This window comes from Equus asinus, chromosome 24, assembly GCF_041296235.1.
Source record: "Equus asinus isolate D_3611 breed Donkey chromosome 24, EquAss-T2T_v2, whole genome shotgun sequence".
NCBI classification, from domain to species: Eukaryota; Metazoa; Chordata; class Mammalia; order Perissodactyla; family Equidae; genus Equus; species Equus asinus.
Genome location: NC_091813.1, coordinates 68,886,039 through 68,903,726, shown reverse-complemented (window position 1 = coordinate 68,903,726; position 17,688 = coordinate 68,886,039). Strand labels below are relative to the sequence as shown.

General features: G+C 48.9%; 2 long non-coding RNA genes across 2 annotated transcripts in view; one reads left to right on the top strand and one right to left on the bottom strand.

Annotated features, from left to right (window-relative positions):
• The window catches only part of LOC139041810 (uncharacterized), a 30,155-nt gene extending 21,556 nt beyond the window's left edge, over window positions 1–8,599 (top strand). The window contains exons 3-5 of the long non-coding RNA XR_011497772.1: window positions 6,791–6,999; window positions 7,333–7,472; window positions 7,790–8,599. This is a non-coding gene — a long non-coding RNA (uncharacterized lncRNA). The remainder of the gene's footprint in view (window positions 1–6,790; window positions 7,000–7,332; window positions 7,473–7,789) is intronic.
• Window positions 8,600–10,833: 2,234 nt separating this feature from the next.
• Window positions 10,834–17,688, bottom strand: part of LOC139041796 (uncharacterized) — a 36,210-nt gene continuing 29,355 nt past the window's right edge. Inside the window, exon 4 of the long non-coding RNA XR_011497737.1 lies at window positions 10,834–17,630. This is a non-coding gene — a long non-coding RNA (uncharacterized lncRNA). The remainder of the gene's footprint in view (window positions 17,631–17,688) is intronic.

Below are 17,688 nucleotides of genomic sequence, written 5' to 3'. Positions count from 1 at the left end.
GATTTTTGAAAATCACTTTGCCGGATATGTGAGGATTTCCATGCGGGTTTTGTCAGGTGATCTGGGGTAATGAGGGTCCAGCCTGTGGGGGTTTATGGTGACACAGCTTTGGGATGACCTGGGAACTGCGTTTTCCCGCTCCATCTGCTCTTCGAGTTTACGTGCCTATGGGGTCAGTTCCTCAAACTTGAAGACTGATTGTTTTCCACCCGGGTGGGACCTGTGTGAAATTTCCCCCATTTTCTCTTCAGGGAATTTCAACTTAGTCACTGCCCTTGCCTTGGCTTTTGAGATTTCATGCACACTGTTCTCAATGGCACAAAAAGAATGCCCACAGAGGAAGCCCAGGGTCGGATGGCCGCACGCCAGGCACTGCAGCGACTACACCATCGGGGGGAGTACAGTGCAGTCTGCAGCCAGGAGCCTGTGACGCCCCTCGGACCCCCAGATCCGGGCTCTCCTGCACACCCCTCCAGCCCTCCAGTCGCTTCCACCAGCAGCTGGAAGACTCAGCACTAGGAAGCATACACGGGGTCAGGAAGGGAAAAGCACACGCTTCTATGTCCTGGTCAGAGTCGTCCTGGTCACTAACCGATCTCCCCTCTCGTTCCCCTCCATTTCAGGGAGCGCTCCTGACCACCTCCTCTGTCTCACATCCATTGACACATCTCTGGAGACATAAAAATGCCCTGTGGGCGCCTTGTAACTCCATTTCTTCTCAAAGGCTTAATTGGATTGGGGCTCATTTCTACTCCAGTGGACGGGGTCCAAGGAGACTCCCAGAGTTCAGGAAATGCTGTTCCAGTGACTCAAAACTTATACTGACTGACGTTATTAAAGTGTTTCTAGTTTGAAGCAATTTGTACTTTACCCGGTCTTCATGAAAGATCGTATTTCTTCTCTGGCGTGGGATGCCTCTTTGTGATCCGGGGTGAGTGACTTCTGCTGTCTCCCTCCTATTTCCTCAACTGCAGAAAACATGGCCGGACATGTTGATATGTGGATCTGATTACTCAGTAAGGAAGGTGACTGAGTTCTTATTTATAACGTATCTTGAAGATCATATACTTACAGCATAATTAGTAATACTCTATAATATTTGGTGTAACCTATGGAGCTCATGGCCTTGAGTTACCATGACTCATCCGTGCGTTGTATTCAATAAAGTCATTCTCAAAAAGGAAAGTAGCACAAATAAAGCATTGGCCCAACATTTTGACCACACAGCAAATTGAAATAGGACCAGAGGAAAAATCCTCTTGAGTGGTGGATGTGGTTTCATAGACACAAAATAACCAAAAAGGCAACCTGCAGGGAAGACGAGGGACGTCCTCGGGGCTCCGAGGCTCCTGGATCAATCATGCTTTGCCGGAGAGCCCCACATCACGCAACTTATGCAAATCCTACGAGTGGGACCGTCTACCTGCTCGGGCACGCAGACATCTCTGAGGAGGCAGGGCGGGAAGAAGTACCAGAGGCCAGGAAGGGAACGGCCTTAGGAACAGAATGCGTTGAGGGGAAGGACAGACGCCTTGGGCAAAATGGGTTGTTTATTTTCAGAACTTTCTTGTCTTGATGTTCAACTGGATAAGGACGGGAATCCCTGAGCTCAGTCTGTGCCCCATGGAGGGGCGTCCTCTGTGAAAACGCATCTCAGCAAAGCCTCTTCAAAAGGGAGCTTTAACCCTAGGCCACTTTTAGCATGGTCAGTGAGAACAGAGGGAACAAAGTGTCTGCAGCAGCCGTTGCTAAAGGAACCAAACCCTCAAGCATGAGACAGAATCATCGCGAGGCAGAAGCGGCACCGGTGAGCTCAGGGCCTTCCTGTGCCGTCTGCCACTGCCCACCGCTGCGGGTGACCCGTGTGCCGACTGCCCAGTCCTGCTCACCCAGCTCTCGTCGTTAAGGGGTGCACACATTTAAGCATGCTTTTTGCATCCATTCCGATTCCCTCCTCATCCTTCAGGGTAGGAATGAAAACAGTCCACCAAGGATTCCTGGGACACACATCCCTAGTAGATCAAGAGAGACGTCAAGTAGAAGACGTCATGGACTTGTTAAAGTCCAAGAGACTCTGTGTGGAGGAGAATGGTGGCAACCGTTTCTACTTCGTTGAACTTCTACTTTATTAATCTGATGACTTTATTTAAAAACTGACTTTTTTTTTTGGTGAGGAAGATTCACTCTGAGCTAGCATCCGTGCCAATCTTCCTCTGTTTTGTCATTGTTGATGAGTGGAGTAGGTCCATGCCCGGGATCTGAGCCTGGGAAGCTGGGCCGCCAGAGAGGAGTGAACAGAACTTTAACCACTCGGCCATGGGGCCAGCTCCTAACAAGCAACATTCCTTTAAATATTCACATACTTCTTGTCCCAATAAATCAAAAATATAGTTCCCTCAACTTTCATACATTGATTATAAACTTAAACATATCTAAATGGTAAATTAAAATCACAAATCAAGTATATTAGATTTTCTCAGTACGTCTCTGTAGCAGGCTGAATTATGGTCACCCGGAGATATCAGGTCCTACTTCCTAGAACCTGTAAATGTCACCTGATAAGGAGAAAGGGCTTTGCTGTTGTGGATAAGGAGCTCATGTGGGAGGATTATCCTGGATTACCAGGCTGGGCCTTAGACGCAGTCACCCGTGTCCTTTAAGACAAGAATCATTTTTCTAGGATTGGAGCGACTGTGCCCTCCCAAGTAGAAGACATTTTCAGATCAGCTGTGTTTGTCGATGCCTCAACTCAGTTGTACGGACGAGGCGATTCAAGCCTGAGCCACTGTTTACAGGCTGAGGTCCTTCTGTGATAAAGCTCCCTGGTTTTGTCATAGGATTTTAATTGCCTTTCCTATTGACTTCATTTTTTTGTGACTTGGTGTCTTGAAGTTCGTTTGGCCTGTGTATGGTGGCATAATCTGTAGGATAATTACGGGTGTCTTACGGGAGTTCACTACCCCAATAAGGAAAATCTAGCAGATTCCTTTCCTCGGATGGGCTGTGAGCTCTCTTCTGAACTGTCTTGAACGCCTTGTTGAGATTGCTTCTGAGCTGATTGCTATACACACCTCCTTGCTCCCAGCTCTTTCTACCTGGTGGTTAGGTGAGACCAGCAGCAGCGATGGCTCTTCCTGTCCCCGACACAACTCCAGGACTCCCTGGAAAGTGTGCTCACCCACAGTTTTATTCCCACGGTCCTGATTACTCTTCTACGAAGTCACTCAAGATTGAAACATTTCCTCCCATGGACATGTGCCACATGAAAGGGGGTGGCATTGGGTCCATCCCTTGAGGCCTTTCTCCCACTGTGTCTCCTTCGGGTGTTGACTCTGTGTTTGTGCCTAGGGCTTCATGGATTGCAGATGACTGTTGCTCCAGGTGCTATGCAGGAAGAAGAGTGAAAACGGGCCACTGCCCCAGTGCTACCCTTCCATTATGAAGGCAGAAGTTTTCCCAAAATGCCCTCCCCAACAAAGCAGACTTCCATGCACCTCTCATTGACCAAGAGCATGTCATATGACCTCCTGGCTTCCAAGGAGACTGGGCACAGGTGCCTGGAGATCCCAGTCATTACTGGAGTGGGAGAGCAAAGGAGACAGGCTGGGAAGCGTGACTGGTTAGCCAGCCCCTGCCACCACGCACTTCCCTCTCTCCCCAGACCTCCCCCCTCTGCTTCACCATTGACGTGGCTAACATTGCCCGCCTTAGCGCTGGAGAATCACCCCATCCAGAGGCCTGTTTCTCAGTTTGTGGTGCATGGCCTTTCTGTGCCAGCTTCACTGGGGACACTTGTTAAAAGTATCCTGTGCTCCAAACCTGCTGCATCTGGCCACTGTCAAGGTCAAAAGTCCATCAGCCCCCGTCCTGAAGGTATGGCGGGGGAGCTGGGGGGGTCTCATGTGATTCTCACGTACACTCAACTTGGAGAGTCGGTGAACCAGAGTCTTGTGTCCCAATTCCAAACTCCTGGGAGGGGCTCCTGATTGGCCTGTTTGGGTCTGGCACTTGCAACCCTCCATCCATGAATTTGAGGGGGCCGCTGGAAGGCAGGTGGGCTCGGGGCCCGTGGCTGCCCTCCCACCAGCTACGTTGGGAGCAGAATCTCTAAGGAGCATGGCCCGGGCAAGAAAAGCAAATCCACCAGGTTCTCCACTGCAGGGCTTACAGTTCCCAGCACACAACCTCTCACCTCACAGGTACCTTTGGTGACCCCGGCGTTTGGCCCACTGGCAGGTCTCTCCTTGTGCACCTCAGGCACTGCCTAGGACCGGGTGCCCTGCCTCCCCCTCTTCTGGTTGGGCCCAGTGTGCCATGGAGACCACCGCATTTTCCTTCCTTCCCAACCATGCCCTGCACAGTCCTGGCCTCACTCACGTCGCTCAACGCTGAAGGCTGCAGGGCTCCTGGTTGGTGCATCACAATTCAGCCCACGTAGCAAGTTCAGAATGTTACAGCCACAAATCGGATGTGAAGAAATGTAATATTCTTTGTTTTTCTGTAATTAAACTCAGTTTAGTCCCATTTGTAGACTTGATTTTTACCGATAGCCTAAGGCTCTTAATCCTTCCATGTCAAGGTAACTCCTTAATTCTAGTTCAAAATTTTGCCCTTTTCGTAAGATGCTGTCAAACTCAGAGTTCTCCGTTTATCTCCCCAGCAGTGGCCTCAGGGTGCAGGAGGCTGAGGAGTACCCTGGGTCCTCTTGCAACTCTCTGGGCTTTGGGGACTCGTGGCCGCACCCAGGAGGCCTCACCGTCCTGCCCGGCCTTTGACACAGGGGGCTGGCAGCTGCTGCTGCCTCTGGTCTCTGCCGTGGTGTGATCAAGTGTGAAGCCCACACTGTGTCCTGCTCCGCTCCTAGACTCCTTGTGACTCACCAACTCCTACAGCCCCTCCACACCCCTACTTGGGATTTCAAAACTCCCAGTTGCCTCTCCTCATGATTCTGCAGTACGCAGGACTCTGCAAGGCTGGGCTGGGGCCTGTCTGCCTGCCCCCCTCCCTCAGGCATTGCTGAGCCCTGATGTAAGAGCCATGTCACTCCAGCGCCGTCCAGGATCAAAGCTTTTCCACGAGACTGGCTGCTCTCTCAGGTTCTGCCTTGGAAAGTGCTATCAGGGGTCCCATGAACACACCGAGGGTCGTGACCACACTCCCCCTGAGGGTTGACGGCAGCAGGAACAGGTTTCACCACCCATGTCTTGTTCTTATTCCACACCCGCCTTATTCTCTCTGAATCTCTCCTCTTGCTATGGCTAAATCTTCATTTCCTTTTTGGGTGGGAAGACAGATGTATCAGCTGGCATTCTCCACTCTTCTGTGGTGGTCGATGCAAGCTCGGCGCTCAGTCCACCAAACTGGGTTCTTGATCAGTAAAGCCCAGCTCGTAGAAGTCCATGGAGCCCTTTGCTTCTCTCAGCAAAGGCTGATTCTTCAAATAAAAAGCCCTTTGGCTTTCAGGGTACAGTGTCTACTCTGTGTTTGAGGAGTCCAGTCATTATTTTCATAGACTTCCCTGTTTCAGGCTGATAGCAGCTCACATGGAAAGTATTTTTGGTGCTTGAAACGTCTGGAGAACAAGGGGGAGCACGTGATTGACACAAACCCTCTTGCCACCTTGCCCTTAGTTGGGTCGTCTGTGTTTCGCGTGTTATTCTTGTCTTTCCAACAGCCTAGAAGCTTCCTGACGGCAGATCGTGTGTTTTCAATCCCCCCCCAACCCCTGCCACTCCACAGGTGTCCATTCCATACTCTATTCAGTGCCATGTTTTCCCCATTTTTCTTTTTTTGGTTTTTGCTGGTGATTTCACGTTTAAAATGACCCCTGATCAGAGGGCTGAAGTGCCGTCTGCGTCCCAAGCACAGCAAGGTCGGGATGTTCCTCACACAGGAAACACGTGTTGGGTGAGCTTCATTCGGGCACGAGCCTCAGTGATGTTAGCCATGAGTTCAGTGTGAGTGAATTAACAACGTGTATTACATGAGAAGCCTTTAAAGAGAAAGGTACACAAAATAAGGTTATGTACTGGCTGGTCAATGGAAATGTTGTGACCAGAGAGGCAGGAACCTGATCCCGTATTTCCTCTAGGAGCAAACGCTCAGTGTTTGTTAATTCAGCGTTCCCGAAACTTTATAGAGTGCAACTACTGCAAATAACGGGGGTCAACCGCCTGTGCGCAGTCGTTGGGACGATGGTCCTTTACGTCCTCAGCTCGGTCCATCCTCATCATCTTCGTGATGCTGATTGTACTGATGGGCACCAAATAATGGACCAGGCAGAGAACTACATTTAGATACGGACACAGCTGCATACGAACCCAGGTTCTATTTCTGGGCAAGTAACAATCTCTTTGAGTCTCAGTTTTCTTATCTCTAAAATGAAAAACTTTCAAATTTGTTTGGAAGGTTAAAACAAGATAATTTATAAGCCTGGCGTAGAGGAGACTTTTAATCAATGGTAGGCATCTCTGTAATTAGCCATCAACAAACAGTTGATTTTCAAGACAGACCTCACCAGTGTTTGAGTAGAAGCAGGTGACTCCGTGAGAGCCCAACGCTCACATCATCTGTGAGGTTGGGTATGTAGCATAGTGATTGCATTTGTCACTTAACATCACATCTCTGAGTTCATGGGACGGGGTTATCTTTAGGACTCTACCAGAGCAAGATAGAGGAATTTAGCCCAAATCAGTTTATCATAATTGATACCATGCCAGCTTGGACATCATTCGATGCACCAAGAAAAATACAAGTCTGAGGCTGCCTCTCTGTTTTTTTTTCCTTCCAGAAGAAACGATTTTAACTACACCCATCAGAAAACACGAACCAGTGAAGCAGCATTTTATCTAGCATCAGTGACTGCATGCTGTGAGAATTTTGTTGCTGTGGAAACCGTGTTTGTGATACTGAAACTGAATAATGACTTGCTCTATCAGGTTTTGATGATCACAGAGAAATTACGGTTTTTACTGAGCAAACCCTTGTATATCAATAAAGGTAGGTTAAGACTCATTTAAATAAAAGTTTTCAAGAAGACCTAATTTCACAATAACAGTGAATACCACCTGTTAATACTTTTTTTTCAATTTGGTAAAACTGAATTGGATGTTTTACGTAACGTGAGCTTACATTACACTTTATACAAATACTATCTCCCAGGTCTGGTCCTGATTTCCAGACTGTAGGTCCAATACCCGCTTGGCATCTCCAGGCAGCTGTCTGACAATCCTGGCACAGCCGTCCTCCCCTCCTCTTTGCTGTCTTAGCGATGGGGTTACATTCAGCCTGTCATGGCCTGGGAATCAGCCCTCATTTCTTTCTTTCCTTCAGATCCAATTCTTTGGGACATCCTGTCACCTCTACCTTCAAAATACGTCCCCAGTCCAAGCACATCTCGCCCGCTACGGCTACAAGGCTGGTCCAGGGAACTGTTGTCTCTCACCTGAGCTGCCCCAGCTACCTCCTGACTGGTAGGCCTGCCTTCGTGCTCTCTCCACCCCTGGACTCGCTCCTTCCTTCCTCAAAGTCAGACAGAGTGTTCTTTTTACAGACCCTCTCACCCCGCTACACACACACACTTAAAACCCTCCTAATATCTCCATTGTAATTCAAATAGGATCTAAACCCTGTTAGGGCCCAGGGCTTACCGGAGCTGGTTCCACCGCCATCTTGGACCTAATGCTGTACCCCTCTCCTGCCACTTACTACACCGGGCCTCCTCTTTGTCTCTGGAAAATGCAAAATTTGTTCTTATCTCACAGCCTCTTCTCTTTGCCATTTCCTCCAGCTGCAAAGGTTTCCCAAAACCTTGACCTGCTCTGCCTTTCTTCCTCATCATCCAGCACTTGGAGAAAACATCACCTCTTCAGATGGTCCTTCCCTGACGGGCCAGCTGGAGTAGCTGCCCCCTGCAAGACACCTCCGCCCCGTTCTCCTGGTGTTTGTTTTCGGGGAATACCCCTTTCTGGCTCCCCTCACCCCAACCCAGAGCCCATCTTCCTCCTCTCCCTCTTTTCCTACTTGTTTGTTGGCTGCTTGCCCCAACCCCAGCATAAATGTCATTAAGATGAAGACTTCTCTCTTCCCTGCTTTAATTCCTGTGCTGGAATAGTGCTGGCTCATTGTAGGCGCTCAGCTAACCAACACCATTTACTGAGTGGCTTCTGTGTGCCGGGCACTGTGGCAGCTTTGTCACCGGTCTGTTCCCTAAGCAGCTCGAAGGAAGTTTGAAGGTGCTTAACGCTCCCTCAAGACTGTTTTCCAGAGCTCTGCTGGGAGGAGATGCCAGCCCCGACTGGCCTGAGCCAGCCCCAGCCCCACTGCAAGGGCAGTGCCTGCGCAGACGACCTGAAGATGACCAGAAAATGCCCTTTTCCTCATCTTAACACTGAAACCTCCACCCCAGGAGGAGCCTAGGCCTCGTTAGCATAACATGCGATGTATGTGAGAGCACGTTTCAGACGCCTCCTGCACCAGGTCGTACCGCCTCTGTGTGATGACAAAACTTCCCTTTCAAATACTCATTCCCCACCCGAAATAAAGGACCCGCCTCCTTCTGTTCCGGGAGCCACGACTGTGGATAGAATTCTGTGTCGTCTCCTAATTTGCTGCAAATGTGCTCTGCTTTGTGTGATGACTGCCGCTGGTGGAACGTCTGACTTATAACTCACTGGGGAGCAAACTCATTTTGGTTACAAACTGGCCTCCATTTTTCAAAACAGGCCCTCAAAGGCTCCAACATGGAGAAGCCGAGGCACAGGAGGCCACGGGACAGCGCTTGTTCGTGGGGGCCTAGGCTGAACCCCTGTGGTCTGTCTGATTTCAAAACCCGTGCTCTCTGGTTCCACGTTGCTGTGGTCCACTGAGTTTTCAGGCCCCACCTCTGTGACTGAGCATCCTCGTGCTTCTCTTTCTTGTTTGGTTTCATCAAACGGCTGCCTTCCTGCAGCTTCTGGTTTCTGGTGTCACTTTTGCGGAGAGTGATATTGATAAATTTGCGAACAGTTTGGATTATTTTCCTTCATAGATATGACATAATTTTTATTTAAAGATTGGCCCTGAGCTAACACCTGTTGCCAATCTTTTCTTTTTCTTCTTCTCCCCAAAGCACCCCAGTACCTAGTTGTATATTCTAGTTGTAGGTCCCTCTGGTTGTGGCATGTGGGAAGCCGCCTCAGCGTGGCCTGACGAGCGGTACCATGTCCGTGCCCAGGATCCAAACTGCGAAATCCTGGGCCAGCGAAGTGGAGTGGGAACTCAATCACTCGGCCACGGGGAGGCCCCAAGACGTATTTTCAATGAAACACAATAGTACTGACTTAGTGGAATCATGGGAATGAGTTTTTCTGAGACAACTGTGGCTACAGACAACAATATTTGCTAGTTTCCCAGGTGACTTTTCTTGTGGCTGGCTCTGTTACAGTAATTGAACCCACTTGTATCTGTGTTTCCCCCTTTCTCCACTTGGTTTTCATTTTCTATTTCCATTTGTATAGAACATCAATTTACAGACTTCAGATCCTTTTTAAAAGTGGGCGTGGGGAGTGAGGGAGTTGGAAGATAAGCCAACTGTAAATGAACACTCGCCTTTGGAACTACCCTTGCGCTCGAGTGACATGCTCCTGAGCGCCTTACAGACAGGTGACCAGGTGACTGGCGTGAGGGGTCATGGGGAGAGGGAGCCGGGCTGACCGAACTGTGGCAGATACTCCAGACTAGGGCCTCAGTACAAGCTGCGTTTTGATATCTCTACTTGGGCAGTGGGGGCAAATCCCAACGCCACTCCTGGGCGAGAATCACTGGAGAGCAGAGGGCAACGGGGAGATTTCTGCCCACAGACCACCCCCCACCCGCCTTGCCTTCAAAGTCCACAAACACCCCAGCATCTTCCCGCTGTGCCCATCCTGCCACCAGCAGGCAGATGGGGCCCAGAGCCCAGGATCCGTGCCCCCGCCATGCCCCGGCTGCCCACTCAGGCCTGAGTTAGTTGTTGATCTCTTGGGGCAGAGGGACCAGAGGAAATAGAAGGGAGGAAATACGGAAGACCCAGGACTTACTCGTGGGCTTGGAAAGAAGCCACGAGGCTACACTGTGGGCTCCCCAGGGCCCCCGCTCCGGCTTCCGTGACCCACGGTGATCCAGACCCTCGGCCTCTCTTCTCCCTTCGTTATCCTCAGCTTCTTGGCACCAGTTCACACCCTCCTTTCCTGGACTCTCCGAGGTTCGGGGCACCCCCTCACCACTCTGGGACCTCGTATCTCTGGGCTGACCCTTCCCGGCAGGGTGTGAAGGGGCCCAGCGGGCCCAGCTGTGCCGTCTCAGTGAAGCCCACTCTTCCTTTGATGCTGCCATGCCTCCCCATTGCCTCCATCAGACTTTAAGACAATCAAACCAGTTCTGTCACCTGCAGCACTCGCCCTCCCCAGCCACCAAGTGCCGAGGTGTGCCAATGGGACTTTTTAGGGCCCGGAGCCCGAGCCCTTTAGTTTCATGCATAGGTGCGTGCACAGGATGTCAGGCAGAGCTACACCAAGCGTGGGTGGCTCCCGCCTCCACCTCAGGGTTTCAAAGTCTCGGTAAATTAGAATTTACCTCTGCTTGGTGGGTTCTCAGTCTACACTGACGGAAGGTCTGCACAGCTCCAGGCAATTTAATTATGCTCCAAGAGCTTTCTCTCTTTTCCCTGCAGGTAGTTAGATCAGATAACAACTTAACACAAATATTTAACCCCTTTTGATGGAATCTATTAAAAAGAAAGTTCAATGGGCATCAATCAGCTACATGAAAAACTTTACACAAATAATTATAATTTCTATGTAGTAATTTTAAGTTTTACAACTTTTATTTAGTAAGTAAAGGAGAAAAATAAACCAAGTTGTTGAAACAAAGAAGGATAAGAATTACCCTAAGTTATTTTCAACATTTCTAGGCATTTCGGCCGACAGGCTTTTAAAAAATAAAATCCTATAGAAGTGTTATGAAAGTAAGCACGTTTCCATGCTTCGCACATCTTGACCATTCTTACAGTGTAACAACACTGTCACTGTCACACGAATGGAGGCCATTTATTTACTGTAAAACGAGTCTCTATTTTTCAGAGCACTTTTGCCATTGACAAGAAACATAGTTTTCCCCAGCAAATCAGGAGCACATTCTGGCAGGTTGCCTGCTTTTTGTCACATCCTTGGATTTCGAGCATGTCCCTAGGATAGGAAATCCTATTGTGATTGTGATGACCGTGCACTATTTGATCAAATGATGCTCTATGACTTTGTTGACGACATCTCATGAATTTTGGTTCTTTCTTATTTTTCCATATTAAAAAAAATTTAGCATTAAGATTTCTTGAGCTCAAAACTTATTTCCTCCTGACCTGAAAGAGCAAGGACTGGAGCCAAGCGGAGGAGGAGTTTACGAGCTGCTGGGGGCACTTCTGTCTCCTCGAGGGGGGTGCTTCCCTTGTGGGTGGTGGGGGAGGTTGTAGGTTTTAGGTCTCCTGTCAGCCTTGGCTTGCTGCTGCTTCCCCTCCTGGCAGACAGCTAGGCCACCTGACCACAGCTGGGCCAGGATGGCAGACACAGGCCCAGCTGGGCTCCGCGAGGCCAGGACCAAGCTGGAGAGAGGGTCAGTGCGTCGTCATTCCGTGCGTGGCCCACCCCGCCCCTGGTCTTCCGCTCTCGCTCCCTCTGGCGTTGGAGCGGCCTCCCGCTTCTCCCTTAGCCCCGTCCTCATCTCAGGCTGTGGTTCTCATAGCCTGGTTCCTTTTGGTTCCTGTTCTCAAACTCCTCCTCTGGTAGTTGCACAGACAACTGTGACGTGGTGATTTGTAATACGAAATAGATATTTGGTCTTCGACCCGTTTCTGGCACAGAGCCACTGAAACTCTTGGAATTTTCCATGTTGAGAGCCATAAAAGTGTCTTTTGTGGTGACAAAACGGGTGACAATTGGACCGCACCTAAGGCTGGAGGCTGGTTGCCTGGAGAACCAACCATGAATAGAGTGTTAGAGATCTCAGTCCCACCTGCTGATTCCTGGGGAGGCGAGAGACGCTGCAGCTTGAATCAATTGCCAATGGCCAATGATTTAATCAATCATCCGTATGTAAAGGAGCCTCCATAAAAACACAAAATGACGGGGTTTAGAGAAGTTCCCGGTTGGTGAACATGTGAGGTTTGGGGAGAGTGGTGCACCTGGAGAGGGCATGGAAGCTAGATGCCATCTCCCCATATCTTGCCCCATGCATCTTTCCATCTGGCTCTTCCTGAGTTATGTCCTTTTATAATAAACCAGTAATCCAGTGAGTAACATGTTTCTCTGAGTTCTGCACAAGAATTGAACCCAAGGAGGGAGCCATGGGAACCTCCAGTCTACAACCAGCTGGTCAGAAGCACAGGTGACAACCTGGATATGTGATTGGTATCTGAAGTGTGTGGATCGGGGTGGACCGCCTTGTAGGATTGAGTCTTTAATCCATGGGATCTCATGCTATCTTGGGTAGATAGTGTCAGAATTGTAGGAGACCCAGCTGGTGTCAGAACATTGCTTGGTGGTGTGGAAAACCCCCACACATTAGAATTATTTGCAGTCAGAATCTTAACAACCCAGATTTGTTTCAGTACTGGAGTCCATGTTGGGCTTTGCCATTCCCTCCTTGGGAACCAGATCCTGACCTGACAGCTGGGTCCTGCTCTTGGCTGAAGTCCTGCCTGCCTGCCAGACCCAGAGGATTGCTCCTTCACAGTCTATCCACCACTGTGATCAACTCCTATTTACTAAGCTCAATATTCTTGGGTCTTAGTCTTCAAATATTGTCCTTTCTCTAAAAAAGGGGACTCTTCCAGTGCTGGCCACCTTATCTGTTCTCTAAGTACCTGTCCTACACCAGTGGTCAGAACTACCTCCTGGTCATCATCCCTTCTGATCCTGGCTCCGCCGTCCTCGGTGCCTCTTCCACGTCTTTGCTTGGAGAGAATGATGGCGTTTGCTTCACAGAGTGGTGAGGATGCAATAAGTTAACATGAGTAGAGTGCAGAACCCTGACGCAGAGCGTTTGATACGTCTTAGCTTTATTATGTTAGAAGATTTCTCTCCAAGCACTGTTATCTCCAGTGGCCTCAGACCAGGGTCCAACTGCAGGGATGGACGAAGGTGGACAGGGGCCAGCTCTGGAGCTGCTGCTTCCAGGAAATCTCCAGGAAATCATGGATGGCATAGCAGCCCTCCTACCAGGCCAGGCTAAGCTGTGATGTTCGCTAGGTTGGGAGGGTTACATGCATTTTCAACTTATGATATTTTCAACTTACCATGGGTTTATCAGGATGTAACCCCATTGTAAGTCAAGGCAGATCTGTATGGCCATCCCCATAACCACGGCTCTGTGTTGAAGCCTGACAGGAAAGATGAGGTGGGAATGGTTTTCCTAAGTGTAAAGAGACACAGTTACGTGGTGTTTGTGGTTCCATGATAATCATTCCTGATTCATTTTGTTCTGTTTACAGTCTTTTAATCCTTTCAGATGTGTGCCTAAATTTCTTGTGCTGAATTAGAAAAATAAAAAGTTGCCACGGGAATATTCTAAAAATGGGCAGGAATGATCCTTTAAGTGCATACTAAGCACAATTAGAAGTCACACAATGCAAGTGACAAGAATTGGAAATGACAAAGAAGCCCGTCAAGTGGAAAAACTCCCAGTTACTTCTGATCTTCCCATGGTGCCAGGTCTGAGACAGCACCAGAAATAGCAGCAGGTCCTGGAAGCTAAGCTCGCAGCCTGAATGGGACGCGGAGATGGGAGGAAACAGCGATGAGGCGGCCGGCTATGCCTCACCCCTTTCAGCCGCTCTTGTGTACACAGGAAGCAGCAGCAGGCCTGTCATCATTCAGGACAAAGGATGATGATGTAAAGAGAGTCCGAAACACAAAGATCTCCAATAATCATCTGTAAGTCATGCAAACCGCCCATCTGACACTTCATCTGATTTATCTTTTGAACTTCAACTTCTCATGGTGTAATTTCCTTGGCCGTGTACCCCCTTCTGTTCCCTGAGAATGAGACACACTTTCTTGTTAATCAGGGTCCAGAGGTCAGTCTGATGAGGCTGGAATCCCTCCCCCAGGGACATCGCAGCTATTATTTTAAGGCCTTTTCTGACTTGGCTCAAGGACAAAATTTTGAACTGGTTCTAAATCCACTTTAAACACCAAAAAAGGGAAGGTCTTCGAAGAGACAGATTTTTGTTTGGTTTACTTTTTTCCTTTTTTACAAAAACAACAAACATTGAAGCAGGTTAAACAAGGGGCCTTAATGTCCCTTTGAGATCACGTGCACTCTGAGACTCTAAACGTCGCCTGTCCCGTGCCCTCACTTGACGCTGGTGTTGGCACAGATAACACATTTAAGCTGCTGGTACTGCTGAGCTTTTCTTATCTGTAATTGCTTCAGCCACTTTTTTTTATTTATTTATTTTTAAAAAATTTTATTTTTTTCCTTTTTCTTCCCAAAGCCCCCTGATACATAGTTGTGTATTCTTCACTGTGGGTCCTTCTAGTTGTGGCATGTGGGACGCCGCCTCAGAGTGGTTTGATGAGCAGTGCCATGTCCGCGCCCAGGATTCGAACCAACGAAACACTGGGCCGCCAGCAGCGGAGCACGTGAACTTAACCACTTGGCTGCGGGGCCGGCCCCCTTCAGCCACTTTTTTTAAACTTACATTTTCTCTTATGTTTTGGGACATTTTTCACTAAAGACCAAATAAGTTAATAATAAGTTGAACGTTTTGAAGCTCTCTTTATAAGGATTATTCAGTTCTAAAGAATTGCTTTTTCTTTATATGCATCTTTTTAGAATTTTCGGTGTACCCTGACCAGTTACCTTTGTAACTGTGCATCCACGTGGAATCACCTGGTATACGTATACTTTTAGCATCTGAGTCCTTGCAGAGCAATTTTCTGGATCACTTTTATTCACTCCTTTGAGAACTGAACACGGGCAGCCCTTGTTGTGCGCACGTCGTGTTCACGGAAGCTGGTTTGTAGCTGAACCGTGAAACGCGAGGGCTGCCATGGGCTTTCTTTAAACCTCATCAGGATTCAAACACCACTTTTGGGGACTGGATTACCTTCGTATTCTGATAGCAGTGGCATTTTTCTCGAAGATTATGGAGAAGTTACTCAGACTGCCTCTAACAAGCGTACGTTCCCTCTGTTGATACCTGCCTCGGCGCGCAGGACAGACACGACGGCCCCTGTGCAGTTCAGGACCCCACCAGGTGGTTCAGCTGGAATCTGGCTCCTGGTCAAGCTCTTCCCAGTGTTCACAAGAGCGGGGATAGCCCTCTGAGTGCCCTTTTGTGCAGCTGACTTCTTCCAAGGAGCCTGGCCAGCCCACGCCGCCAACCCAGGTGCTCCTCACCAGGAATCTGCGGCCTGTGCATCTGAATCAGGGAATGGGTGAGGCTCTGGGGCAAAATTCCTCCACATCTGTGGACCTAGAAAACTAGAAAACAAGTTCCTTGCTCCTCAAAGGTAGTAACGGGACAGGCATGTAACACCAGTTCTGTGCATCACTTACGAGTTCTGCCCTGTGGGAAGGACACAATTCCACGTCCCTCACTTCTGATGATCTGTCACCCGTGGTGCTCTGTATGTCCACATTTCCACTGATGTTATAAGATTATGAGGATTTCCGTATGTTCTAAGATGGCATAGCTTCTCTCCACTATGTTCCTCACTTCCTTCTAAACTCTCAGTGGAAGTCAAAATCCACATTTCTACAAAAGTCCATTTGAGGCAATCTAGGCTTCTTCTGCCTCACTCCCAACAGTGCCCCCAGCCGCTGCTGGGCTCTGGGGCCACTTGCTCATCTTCAGGGGTTGTCACAGCTGCACGCCACTTCCAGGCACCGAAATCTGCATTGATTTCTTACTGCTGCTATAGCAATCACCACAGAGCCAGTGGATTAAAACAACACAAATGTGTTACCACCCAGCTCTGCAGGTCAGAAGCCCTAAAATCAAGCTGTCAGCAGGGCTGCGCTCCTCCTGGAGGCTCCAGGAGAGAATCGGTTTCCTCGTCTTTTCCAGCTTCTAGCGGCCACCCACGTTCCTTCATCCTCAGAGCCAGCAGCGTGGCATCTTCCGATCTCGTCTCGCTCTCTGTGTGCGGCTCCCATCACCACGCCTCCTTGTGACTTTCACATCCCTGCTTCCCTCTTCCAGGAACCCTGTGACGATGTTGGGTCCACCCAGATAATCCATTCTGGCTCCCCATCTCGCCGTCTCAAGCCCACAGGTGTTGGGGATTAGCAGTAGAAGTAATTGGGAGTCCATTATTCCGTCTACCCCAGCCACTTTTAAGATGTCACTAGATTTCTCATCTTCAGTAAAAACAAAATACTAAGTGACATTGGAATTTTGAAGTCAGGTGACGCAGAACTATCAAAGCTACTGATTCCCAGGATTATTTACAAGTTATCGTGTTTTGGAAACATCCAGACAAAAACTCTGGCAGAAATTAAGAGTTGGCTGATCCATCGCTCACTTCTAACCCTCTTGTCCCCTTATTGCCTCCACAGAAAAGGCCACACTCCCTGGACCAAGTGACACAGTTCTTGCCAATGAGATAAGTAAAAATCCGCTGGGAACTTTTGGGAAATTTGGCTTGCATCATTAAAAAGGACTTATATCTTCCCTTTTTTGGATACTGACCTGATAATTGGAGCTTCAGCAGCCATGTTGTAATCATGAGAGAAAGGCCGGGCTAGGGAATCTCAGACGTGCAGGCCCTGCCATTGCTGAGCTACTGAAACAGCCCCAGCAGCCGCCCCAGCAACTTCCTGTTACGTGAGAACAAGTGAGCTCACCTTGTTCCACCCACTGCATTCAGGGTCTCTCTTCCTTACAGCTGGGCAAATAGAATAGCAGTTTAAAGAAGTACCTACCTAACCCTAAGTGCCACATCCCCAGAGGCCATGTGTAGGCCTAATGAACATTTTAATGGATAATGACTTTATGCTATTACTTGATAATTTTTAGACTTATTAATGGACATTTTCAGACTTATTAATGGAACCCCCCACCCCCACCTTGAGTCAAACCAATAACTCAAACCCACAGACCAGAAATACATTGTTGGCTAATATAATCTGGCTGAGGAAACCTTGCCAAGTACTTTTCTTTTTAAAAACATCTCCTATTTTTATGTTTGATCCTAGCCCCTGCTTGTCCTTATTTCTGTAATAAAAAATCTTTTTCTGTCTCTGTTTACACTGGACTTGGTTTACTTATTTTCTTACCATTGTTTTTCTCGGGTCATCAAGTTTTGGTCCTTTCAGTCCTGAGATGTCAAGGTTCTGTGTCACTGGAGAAGCAGAAATGTCTGTTTTTAAAGGCTGACACCCCTTCTCTCAGAGGGGCTTTCTGAAAGGATTGAGTGGCGCACCAGGGGTGCGAATGGCAGGCAAGCCGCTTAGCTCCTGCTCCCCCAGCGGCAGCCGGTTTCCATGGAGCATGGACTGCAGGCTCATGGACGGATGTGCACGCTGACTTCTGAAGACCCCACGGCCAGAGGCTGGGTGGTCTGCGTGGTTTATGTAGAATTGTGTGCATTGTGGGACGCTTGAGCGGGAGCCTGAGAAACAGACAGAAGGTGAGAGAGGGGTTCAGTCGTCAGCCAGTGTGCACGGAAG